Here is a 13,424-nt window from a genome sequence, read left to right on the forward strand (position 1 = left end):
CCGTGATTGCAGCTTAAATTATTTAAGGGAATTTAATGAAATAAGTTTCATACACAATGTTTAAAAGTTTAAGAAAATTTGACTTTCCAAGTTGTGTTTAGTAAAAATAATTAATAAATTCAGCATAAAATACAGTGCAAAAAACAAGGAGAGAGAGAGAGAGATACCCTACAGTCACCTAACATTTTTCTTGGGGATAATTTCTTTACCGTGGTACAGAGAACTGGAATCTGAGCTGAGCATGGTGATTCCATTGAGCCAACGCAGTAGAGATCAGAGTTTGGGGTAGTTGAAATGGCTGGAAACTGTGAGTCATGGCATCAGAAATGAAAGAGCTTTCCAGCAAGAAGGCCCAGAAGTCCATGTTGAGGTCATTCATGAGTTTATGGCTGAGGACTGGGCTATTCATATGCAGGGTGAGACTACCTGAAACTTACTAGAGAGTAGCTACTATAGGATTGAGCGCAGAACAGACAAAGGTTAAGCGCATGCTGTGGGAAGGGTCTACAGAAAGATATGGTGGTTCCAGTCCTGCTAGAGACAAGAGGTCACAACAACACTTTGGTAACAACCCTGGAACCCACAGAAGAAAACACCTAGAGTGAAATCAACTCTAGACTTGCCCTAACAAAGCCTAAAGCCAAACCCTCAAAAACTTCAGAAAAGACAGCATGTAGGACACTGGTCTAGTTAGCTTTGACCACAAATTGCATCCAACTCCTGTCTGGTCAATTTGACAAGTGTGATCTTGATAAAAGAGTATAGATGACTAAATCAGCTGACTAAATCAGCTCTCATACCTGAGGTTGAAAGAGAACGTCAAAGTACATGTTCTATGGTGCTGTGGTATTTTCATACATGGTATTATTTTGGTTTACCTCCAAATCACTCATTCATTTTTTACTTTGTTCATTGAATAATTTTTGAAGAGGTATCTGTAGTATGTGTCTGAAATTGAGCTGGCACTAGGGACATAAAGATTTTAAAAAGAAAATTCTAACTCTCATGGTGCATACAGTTAATGGGAGAGATCATGTTTAATCTATCATAATATGAAGTTATTCCAACTGATAAGTAACTTAATAGTTTGTAATTCATTATATTTTCAAACAATATTTCCAATCATATTCTTTTCTTGGTGTTATAAATAGATAAATGTGATTTTTCCCCCTCATAGTTTTAAGTTTCACAGAAACAATGAATTTTTTGTTTATAGTTTTATTGAGGTATGATTGATGTACAATATACTGTACATATTTAAAGTGTGCAATTTGATGAGTTTTGACATAGGTATACAGCCATGAAACCATTACCACCATCAAGATGATGCATTTACTCATCACCCCAGAAGTTTTCTTGTGCCCTTTTATAAACCATCCCTCTTGTGCCTCTCCCATCTCTAGAAAACCATTTATCTGTTTTCCATCACTATAGATTGGTATGCATTTTCTAGAATTCTATATAAATGATATCATACAGTATGTGCTCTTTTAGATCTGGTGTCTTATACTCAGCATAGTTATTTTGAGATTCATTCATGTAGCAAAAATTCATTCTTTGGAATACTATGCAGCCACAAAAAGAATGAAATGATGGCCTTTGCAGCAACACGGATGCAGCTGGAGGTCGTTATCTTAAGTGAATTAATGCAGGAACAGAAAAGCAATTAGTGCATGTTCTCACTTATAAATGGGAGCTAAGCCGGGCACGTGGCTCACTTCTGTAATTTCAGCACTTTGGGAGACCAAGGCAGGTGGATTGTCTGAGGTCAGGAGTTCGAGACCAGCCTGGTCAACATAGTGAAACCCCGTCTCTACTAAAAATACAAAAAACTATATGGGTGTGGTGGCGGGTGCCTGTAATCCCAGCTACTCAGGAGGCTGAGGCAGGAGAATCACCTGAACCCAGGGCCAGAGGTTGCAGTGAGACAGATCGCACCATCACAATCCAGCCCAGACAACAACAGCGAAATTGTCTCAAAAAAAAAAAAAAAAAAAAAAAGTGGGAGCTAAGTATTGAGTACACGTGGACTTAACGATGGGAACAATAGACACTGGAAGCCATTAGAAAGGGAAAGAGGGAAAGTTGGGGGCTGGGGCTGGGAGCTGAAAAACTTCTTATTGGGCACTATAGTCACTACCTGGGTGATGGGATCATCTGAACCCAAACCTCAGCAACACACAATATACCCATGTAACAAACCTGCATGTGTATCCTCTGAATCCAAAATAAAAGTTGAAAAAAATTTTCATGCCTTATTAACTCACAGGAATAATAATTTATGAAATAGCAGAAATCTGTTCTACTGTTCAAAATTTATTGGTTTATCATTTCAGTAGTATTCTAAGATAATTATTCAAGTTAGTTTCCAAAATGTCTTTGTTTAATTTTCAGTTCTGTATTACTATATCTTTTTTATATTTGAGATTTCACCGGAATAGAAATCTAATACTTTATTAGAGTCTAGCAGTGAAAATAGTTTACGCTATTGTCGTTTTGTGATGCTGGAAATTTCTCATTAAGATTGTTTAAATGGTGATTCAGTATGAGACGGGTTCATCTTGTATTCCATACAAGGATGATAATTTCCTCAAGTACAAAAATAACTCGAAATAAGAAAGCTTCACTGACGTCTTGCTCAGGTGGCATGTACTTGCAGACTACACGGTAGGAAAGTTCAAGTTTGTTATGATTAATTATTAAAGCTCTGCTGTATACAAACTTTATTGAAAGTTATGGTCCATGTAAAAATGATAGATGCAGGCTCTGCTGTCACTGATGTCTCATTATAGGGTGTACACAGAACAGATAAGCATTTAAGCTGGAAGAAGTATCGGGAAACAACTCTTTAACGATAGCATCACCCTTATTCATTTTATATTTTTTAGACAGACTCAATTTAATTTTACAATCATGTGTCTTAATGTGCCTGAACTGTGTGAAAGTCTGTAAGCCACCTATTGTAAGGAGGCAGAGCGTAAAAGGAGAAAGAATATGGTCTGTTGAAAAACAATCTCAAATGAGGACCTATTCTGTGACCTCCTTCCACATTCTTCCACTTTCTGAATTTTTTCTCTCCATGATGATCTTAATTTTGGTTGGAAGGATAGCTTAGAATAAAATGCTGAGAAGAAAGATGATTATCATTATCTTAAAAATTCAGTGGGATTGGTTTCTGCCTATTTCTGCCTTCATCTGCAGAGAGATTGCTTGCCACAAATGGTTGTTGTGGCAATGGAAATAGTGTGATGTCCTCAGGTCCCACTGCTTTGGTGCTAAGAGCTCAAAGGGAATATAAATTATCTAGATGTTGAATCCCAGTTTTTTTTTCTTTTTCTTTCTTTCTTTTTTTTTTTTTTTTTTTTTTTGCAGCTTTCATACTTATGAAAAGGCTGTGAATTTGTAGCATGTAAGAGAGACGATGATTTTACTTTGTTGGAATAATTCAAACATCTGCTCCTTACTTTGAATAGATTCTGATTTATGTGCCTGTACAAACTTGATATCTATAAAACCAACTAGCAGTGTCATATTTTGAAATTTTATTCTCTCTTTGCTTCAGGGAGCTCCAGAACCTAGGAAGTGACTAATGATATTGCACGAGATAGATTAACTTAATTCTTTCATCATCAATTTTTGTTTGTGACTACATGGTAACAACCATAAAAATAGAGACTAAGTGCTCGTTGCCTGGAGCAGTTCTACTTTCCTGCTGTACAGCGGCAAGAGGTAGCTCCGTTCCATAATTTAAAGAATGTCTATGTCCTCCATGAGCATCACAATGATTCAGCATTTTAACTTTATGCAGCGGAAGCAAAAAAGAAGAAAACTAGAATGTTCGGATTCTGAGTTACTATGGTGTGAGTGGGGGGACTCCCCAAACAAGCAAATTAAAGCTTTAAATTTAATAGAGCACCTTTATAAAGAGCTACATGGCATTTGAGGAATGAATTTTGGCATGGTCAGTGCTGTTAAGTCTTGACAGTTGTAAGTCTTAAAAGAGAAATTATGTACCCTTTCTTCTTGCCGAATAACCCTACACCCTTTCCCCTAGGAAAAGAATATTATTTATTTTTCTTCATGTTGGTGACTCCAACGACCTCCGTGGAAGATTTGCAGAATTTCATTTCCATCTTAGATCTATTTCTCTTATTTTTTTTTCTTTAAATCTAGTGTTTCATAATGTCTAAAAGAAAGTGTTTGCAAGTCATTGTGGTTCTTTTTTTCATCAAAGTATCCCTTGTTTCTCTCACTCTCTCTCACATTTATTGCTCTTTCTCCTATTCTTTGCTTTCTCATTCTATGGAACGCCATATGAACTTGCTTTAGTTAGGCTATAATTTAACTCTAATTTCATAAGCCGATTACTGTGGGACCAGATGACAGAAGAAACTCCCAAAAGGGCACACTTAATACAGGAAATGGGGTTAATGATTCAGTAGGCGAAACTCTTACTTCTGACTCACTGTACCACTAATAAAATGCTATGCTCACAACGGAGATTTAGTAAATGTTTGTTGACTGATTACTATACACTGATAAATCCTGAGTATAAGGAAAATGTCATGTAGAAATTATCTGTTTCAAGTCTAATGATTAGGAAATAGAAGCACGAATAAACCAAATGACATGTCTGATATAGTATGGGAAGAACTTTGTAGTAGAAACATTTCTATTAACGGCCCCATTTAATGGCTTTACATATTTTCTTTTCACCCCTGTTTAAAAATTCACATCATCTCACTATGCCTACTTATCTTTGCAAGCCTTCTTAGATGGTTTTCATACAAGGCAGTAGAAAGAATAAATACTAAGCATGTACCAAAACTTTAGACTCAGAAATGGGCCTTTGCCATATGACCAAACTGAGTATAACATGAATTGAGGCCAGGTTTCATGTTGTTGATTAGAAACAATGGGGTAATTTGTGACTAGTTGAATCTGTCAAAGACATAGAACCTGCTGGGCATGGTGTCTCTTGCCTATAATTCCAGCACTTTGGGAGGCTGAGGTGGACGTATCGCCTGAGCCCAGGAGTTTGAGGCCAGCCCAGGAAGCAAAGTGAGGCCTTGTTTCTACAAAAAATACAAAAATTAGCCGGGTGTGGTGGCATGTGTCTGTAGTCCCAGCTACTCTGGAGGCTGAGGTGAGAGGATTGCGTGAACCTGGGAGGCTGAGGCTTCAGTGAGCTGTGATTGCACCACTGCATTCCAGACAGGGTGACACAATGAGACTTTGTCTCAAAACTAAAACAACAACAACAACAACAAAATCCAGACATAGAACCAAATTTGCTATCGTGTAGTACTTTTGAATTATGCTGGCAGCTTTAGAGAAGTAGTTCATTCTTGAAACATACTCTCTAAATTACCTTGTATGATTTAGCAGTGAAAAATGTTTAGAAGATCAAGAATATCATATCTGAGAATGTACACGAACGCGCGCGCACACACACACACACACACACACACACGCCATTTTCTGTTCAGTTTCAGCAAGTTTATAAACCCCTTGAATCTATTTGTCAACTCTCTATGGCACCATGAGCTAGAAAATAAGCATCTCTGGTTTAGAAAACTAGTGTGTTTCTATGTAGCCTGGTTTGTTCATTTGTCTGTTTTCTGTTTTTTGTTTGTTTTGTTTTGTTTTTTTTTGTTGTTGTTTTTCTGACCAGTTTGTCAATCTTTAAATCTGTTTTGGAAAATGTTAGTTAAAAAAGTATTTCTTTTCAAAGAAGAGAGTAAATTTTAAAAAATTTGTGTCATTCTACAGATTCTATTTTCCTGCTGCAAGCTAGAGATCCTGTCTCATCTTGGATGTAATTTCTACAGTTAGACTTCTATCAGTCATCGTGCCAACTGGAATTCTTTCCAATTCGAGAAATAAGAATTTGAGGAATCTCTAAGAGTAGAAATGACTTCTATCAGGAGACAGCGCACTAACGCAAGAGGGCCAATGGGGTCCTGCCACCTGTATTTGTGAATAAAATTTCATTGGTACACAGCCATGCTTGTTGACCATTGTCTATGGTTACTTTTTGTTACAAAGGCCAAGTTGAGTAATTGCAGCAGAGGTTATGTGGCAGCAAAGCCTAAGAGATTTGTTCTCTAGCCTTTTACAGAAAAAGTTTACCTACCCTTGTTGTGTATCATTCTGATTCACAATTTATCACCCTCAGCACTATTGACATGCAGGGCTGGGTAATCTTTCCTGTGTGTGTTGGGGGAGTGTCTTGTGCTTTATAGGATGTTTGATGGCATCCCTGGCCTCCTCTATGCACTAGATACCAGAAGACCCCCTACCATCACCCCAGTGGTAACCATCAAAAAGGCCTCCAGATGTTCCCAAATGTCCTGGTTGAGAATCACTATTCCAGCTTGACAGATTCTGTCTTTTCAACTGGAGAGGAGTCTATACCTACTTCATGCCTTAAGAATCTCTGCCATCAGAAAACTTTGCCCTAGAACATTCTTTCAAGGAATAAAATGTCTTCTGCTGTTATATCAATTCCTGTCTGTTCTTTCAGTTTTTAAAAGAGGCAGAACACTACTGATCTCCATTGCTTGAATAAAAGTTTCTCTAGAATCTTTGTACTTATTAAGAAGTCATTCCTTCCTTCAACATTATTCAGTGCTACCATCACTTTAAGCCCAAATAAATGGAATAATTTGGATTTTCTGCTACACAAAAAGTAGCAGTTGTGTATATGCAAGCTGTTATCACTGTTACAGTTCCTCCTCTGACTTAACCTGAGACCAGTATGTGGAACTATCTCCATTAAGAGATCCATTAAGAAATTTAGTGAATGAGAAAGATTTATGGCATGTATCCTAATCAGGGAAGCATCACTGTCTGAGAATGTGAATGATTCCCTTTCTAAACTCTGCAATTAGCTGGTTCTGGTTCACTATAAGTATTGCCTTAACAAAATAATTATACTGCAAGTATTTATCTTTTCACATTTTATCTTCATTTAGTCAACGACAAAGCTGTGTGTGTGTGTGTGTGTGTGTGTGTATATACATATATATATATATATATATATATATATGAAATCCTGAGTGTCTCATCCATCTTCTTTTAAAACAAAGGGATGGCTTAAACGAACTGACTTTAAGGAAAAAGTTTTTCTCTTAAAAGCTGACATCTAAAAAATAGATCTGTATTTCTTTTTAAATAGGTTAACAGAATTACAATTTTAGCAATCTAAATATTGTTGAACCTGATGCTATTTGCACTTTCTGAACTAAGCAGATATTATCTTTTAATATTTGTCTTAAGCAGATATGGGTGAATTGATTTTTATGAAGAAGTCTTGTAGAAATTAAACAAGAAACATTTAGTTCCTCCAGAGTCATCAAGGTAGATGATGATTATACAGAGAAAATGAAGCTTTTTCATCATTTCAGAATACCTGGTATGATTCATCACTGCAAATATATTAAAATTTAAAAAAACACTACAGATTCTTGAGAAAATGTAATTTAGAGCTCAGGACTACATTTATTATTTAGAAGAGTGAGAAGTGAGCTTAAAATAAATTCATTAACTCCTAGACTACAATGATCTGCAGTTATCCTTCCTGAATTTTACCTGATGAGGTAAATACGACCTAATGTTCTAGAGGCTTGTTCCATACATGTGACGACTGTGACATTGCCATGGATCCAAGCAAAATATTGTTTCTTTGGCACTGCTCATGTTATCATTACCATTATGCAACCTTAATTTTCATGTAGTTTGAATTAGAGAACCAGCAGAGTTTAGTCAAGTTCCTGTTCAACAATCCAAAGATCATTTAACTTTCTATTTAAAACTTTTTTCTGGGGAGGTATGTTCCTTTCTTATTTGGAAATAAGAAATAACTTTCAAAGTGTCAGGAAAACAAACATTCACATAATGTTTTCTCCAGCTCTAATTCCAAAGTGATGAAAATTCATTATAACATGCAAGTTGGAAACATGTACTGTTTTCTTTATTTTGTCTTCAGTGATTCAAGGTGGTCTTTTTTTTTTTTTCCTTTTGTTTAAAAATCAAATTTCCCATGCCGGAAACTATTATTGTTTTATACTTGGGTTAATAGTCACTCTGACCTTTTTACAAAGAGCAAAAAAAAAAAAAAAAAAAAAAAAAAAAAATCAATTCAAACCTACAAAACAGTGTTTTTGTTTTGAAGAAAAACAAACTTTCTTTTTTTCCATGAAAGGGACCAAAAAAATAAAAAACATAGCAAACAAGTGTTTTATGATTCACAATTGCATGCTCTTCACAGTCACGGCAGTTATTATCCAATTATATATGGTTTCTCCTGTATCATCTTGTCTGTGTATTTTACGGGTGTCATTTTGTTTATTTTTGCTTTGATTATTTTAGAATTAGTACAACATACAGGATGTCTGAGCGCCTGAGCGCATCAGTTATTTTCAGGCTCAATCTTGTAAATCTCCACACCCATTTTGTATAAAAGCTTCCACAGATCATATGAAATCCTGTGTTGATGACATGTTGAATATAGTTGCCTGAAGAAAGTTCTGACATTCATCTTTCCCTATTTTCTCTTAGTTGCTTACACTTCTTCATGTAATAACAAAATTTGGGGTCCTCCTAATGTGTCAGAGGTGGTATTTTCCCATTACTTCCTTCTTAGGTTGATTCTGTTGTATCAGCATATGTATCCCCATTTTACAGATTTGGAAACTGAGGCTCTAGGGATGTGGCATAGCGAGTAACTATGGATCTATGGTCCGATAATTTTCTGCAAAATATATTTGTATATTGACTTAAGAGGTTGTATTTGTACCTATAAGTGATGAAAATAAAATAGTTTAATAGATTAATTACAGTGTTCGCTAACTGAGTCACTGTGAGGGAAAACTATAAAGGTGGAGTAATTGGTTGTGTCTCAGAGTAAGAGCATAAATTTCTCAATTCTTCTTCATTTTTTTTGAGATGGGATCTCCCTCTATTGTCCAGGCTGGAATGCAGTGGTGCAATTTTGGCTCACTGCAACCTCCGCCTCCCAGCCTAAGTGATCTTCCTGCCTCAGCCTTCCAAGTAGCAAGGACCACAGGTATGCGCTACCATGATAATTTTTGTATTTTGGTAGAGATGGGATTTCCCCATGGCGCCCAGGCTGGTCTTGAACTTCTGGACTCAAGTGATCCGCCAGCCTCAGCCTCCCAAAGTGCTAGTATTACAGGCATGAGCCAATACACCTGGCCAAATTTCTCAGTTCTTAAGCTGTACATTTAAGACAATTGGCTAAAGAGTAAAATATTTACTCAATGAAAGTATTATTTTTTTAATGTACCATTGTTGTGGTTTTGACTGATCTTCTGAAGTGGTGACTTGGCCTTACAAAGTCCACAGCCTCAGGCTAGAATATCTGTAGCCTGAGCTTCTCCAGCTTGCTTCCCAGGTCCTTTCTCTATGCAACAAATGAAGAGATTAGTTATGTATGTGACATTTTACTTTATTTTGAATAAGTTGCATTGCACTTATTTATATATTTAGTTTTTAAAATTGTTGTAAGATATACACAATATTAAATCTAGCAATGTAACTATTTTTAAGTGTGCAATTCAGCAGCATTAAGTACATTCGCAATGTTGTGTGCATCCATCACCGTGATCCAGTTCTTGAACTTTTTCTTCATCTCAGATAGAAACTCTGTCCCCACTAAATGATAGCTTCCCATTCCCCTTTACTGCCAGCACCTGATAACCTCTCTTCTATTTCTTTAATCTCTATTCACTTTACTGTTCTGGGTGCCTGCTCTAAGTGTAATCATGCAACATTTGCCCTTTTGTGTCTCATTATTTCATTTCATGTAATGTTTTCAAAGTTCATCCATATTACAGCATGTGCCAGAATTCCATTCCCTTTGAAGATTGTATGTCGATAATCACATTTTTCTTATCCATTCATCTGTTGATGGACATTTGGGTTGTGTCTCACTTTTGGCTGTAGTGAAAAATGCTGCCATGAACACTGATGTACAAGAATCTGTTTGAGTCCCTGCTTTCGGCTCTTTAGGGTATATATCTAGAAGGGGAATAACTGGATCATATGGTAATTCTAGGTTTAACTTTTGGAGGCATCACCAAACTTTTTCACTGTGGCTACACAATTTTACATTCTCATGAACATGGACAAGGGTTCTAATTTCTCCATATCCTTGACAAAACTTCTTTTCTCTTTTTATTTAAAAATAATAGCCATCCTAATTGGTGTGTCTTCAAATTCTTAATAAAACATTTCCACAAATTATAATTAAAGTATAATAATTTATTTCTAAGCCCATTTATTTTAAATAATGCAATCTCTCAATTTATTTCTCTTTCGTTTCTGAGTGGGGGGGGTAAGGGCTTATCATTGACAGAATTTTCTGGATGAGTACATGGTTTGAAACATTGAGTCTACCTATTAGTACTTTTTTATTTTTTTCTGAGCCAGAGTCTCACTCTGTTACCCAGGTTGGAGTAGGGTGGCACAATCATGGCTCACTATAGCCTCGACTACTCCAGGCTCAGGTGATCCTTCCAACTCAGCCTCCTGAGTGCCTGGGACCACAGGCAGGCCCCACCATGCCCAGAGATTTTTTCTTTTTTTTTTTTTTTTTTTTGTAGAGATGGAGTTTCACTATGTTGGCTAGTCTGGTCTGGAACTCCTGAGATCAAGAGATCTGCCAGCCTTGGCCTCCCAAAGTGCTTGGCTTACAGGAGTTAGCCAACTTATCTGGCCGATTAATACTTCTTATAGTCAAACACAACCATCAGCCTTCCTGAAATTAATTTATATAGTTTATGACAACCTAATCTTTGTCTGGGTCTAAACTATGTTTACTGTTAGAACACATTCTGGGAAACAAAAATAGCAATAGCATTTGGAAGGTAAAATTCTGGGGTGAATCAGAGACACACAGAGTGCTGATTTTTTTCAGGTGAGTCACATCTTCCCTTCTGCTTAAAATACAAACCAGATAGAAGATGTGAAAAACAATTAGCAACAGCCATTATAATTATGCGCAAATGGTAGGCAAAGAATGTTATCCATCCTCACCCTGCTGGCAGAGGCAGGCAATGAATCAGATGAATGCTGGATATGCCAAGAGGAAGCAGCTACTGGGCCCCTCCCCCATCCTTTCCCACCCATGTAATTTGCTGGGAAAAAAAGACAAAAAGGCTTTTGGTAAAATGTCCAAAGAAAACCAAACCTGGCTGGGTGCCGTGGCTCACACCTGTAATCCCAGAAGTTTGGGAGGCCGAGGCAAGAGGATCGCTTGAGCCCAGGAGTTCCCAGTCTGGGCAGCATAGTGAAACCCCTTCTCTACTAAAAATACAAAAGTTAGCTGGGTCTGGCGGCACAGTATTTGGGGGATGGTTGGTTATCTGGGATCAGGAGTGATTCCTAAAGACTGGTTAGAGGGGAGGACATTCAAAGGAACTCTTTGTGGGGTCAAGGTTGGAGTTGATAGATTAAGCCAGATTTTTTTTCCCTCCTCAACTTCTTCAGCCCAGTCCTCAGTAGGTAAAGTTGTCTTCCGGTCTGATGCACGTGCTGCCCTTGCTGCACCTCTATCACACCTGTGCCTTCTCTATCATGACACTTAATCGACTGTCCTGTAAATGGGGGTCCCGGAAGGTCACAGATAACCTCTTGGAGTAGTACTCTCATTCCTCTATGGCAGGGGTCCCCAATTCCAGGGCAGTGGACTGGACTGGTCCGTGACCTGTTAGGAATGAGGCCACACACCAGGAGGTGAGTGGCAGGCGAGCCAGCATCACTACCTGATTTCCGCCTCCTGGCAGATCAGTGAGGCATTAGATTCTCATAGGAGTACACACCCTATTGTGAACTGTGAGCGAAGGGATCTAGGTTGTGCTCTCCTTATGAGAATCTAATTCATGCCTGCTGATTTGAGGTGGAACAGTTTCATCCTGAAACCATCCCCTGGCCCACTGTCTGTGGAAAAATTGTCTTCTAGAAAACCAGTCCCTGGTGCCGAAAAGGTTGGGGAATGCTGCTCTAGAGGCTTTTACCACACTGCTTTTCAGCCACCACTGCTCAGTGGCAAAAGTGATTGTTTTGGGGGATATGTTAAATATATCTAAGAAAAGATCAATCACTCACCTGAGATATCAAAGACTGACCTCCTATAGGCATTTCAGCACAGATATTGAACTCAAAGTGCTTACTGATTTCCTTTGGTTGGTGTGGAATATATATATACACACACACACATTACATATATAATATATATAATATATTATATATACAAAATATATATATTTATATATATATATATATATATATATATTTTTTTTTTTTTTGAAACAGAGTTTCACTCTTATTTCCCAGGCTGGAGTGCAATGGTGCAATCTCAGCTCACCACAACCTCTGTCTCCTGGGTTCAAGAGATTCTCCTGCCTCAGCCTCCTAAGTAGCTGGGATTACAGGCATGTGCCACCACGCCTGTATTTTTTTTTTTTTTTTGAGACAGAGTCTTTCTTTGTCGCCCAGGCTGGAGCGCAGTGGCCGGATCTCGGCTCACTGCAAGCTCCGCCTCCCGGGTTTACGCCATTCTCCTGCCTCAGCCTCCCGAGTAGCTGGGACTACAGGCGCCCGCCACCTCGCCCGGCTAGTTTTTTGTATTTTTTAGTAGAGACGGGGTTTCACCGTGTTAGCCAGGATGGTCTCGATCTCCTGACCTCGTGATCCGCCCGTCTCGGCCTCCCAAAGTGCTGGGATTACAGGCTTGAGCCACCGCGCCCGGCCACACGCCTGTATTTTTAATAGAGACGGGGTTTCTCCATGTTGGTCAGGCTTATCTCGAACTCCCGACCTCAGGTGATCCGCCCGCCTCCGCCTCCCAAAGTGCTGGGATTACAGGCATGAGCTACTGTGCCCAGCCTGAGTATTTTTAAAAATCCATGTCTAACGTGATGGAAAATAGACAAATGGAAATTTAGGAAGTCGTGTGTGAGAATGCATTTTTTTCAAATTGCAGTTTAGGAATTTATTTCAGTAATATAATCTATTGGTGGATGGAAAGTCTGATTCTTGAGAATCTTTTAAAACTTTCAAGGCATTTTGAAATGCCTTTGGAATTTACATGACACTGTCTCCAAAGGTATACCTGTGTCGTGGCCTCCTGTCCCTCTATCCCACTTGCTTCCACGCTGTGTTTACTGTAATTGATGAACTGAGCTACTTTAGATATTGTTTATATCAGAGATCCCAAGAAACCCACCTGGCCATGAAGCTCCCATTGCCTCATGGTAGACTTGCATCTAAAAGGAAGAAGGTTGCTTGTCATTTCAAGGTAAATGTGTATAAACTTCTAAAATACGCTCATTCAGTAAAAGGCTCTGTGTAAATCCATTTGTCTCTTTTCTTCAGCTTTCAATATTTAAAGCTTGTTA

The sequence above is a fragment of the Macaca mulatta genome, chromosome 17 (assembly GCF_049350105.2).
Source record: "Macaca mulatta isolate MMU2019108-1 chromosome 17, T2T-MMU8v2.0, whole genome shotgun sequence".
NCBI classification, from domain to species: domain Eukaryota; kingdom Metazoa; phylum Chordata; class Mammalia; order Primates; family Cercopithecidae; genus Macaca; species Macaca mulatta.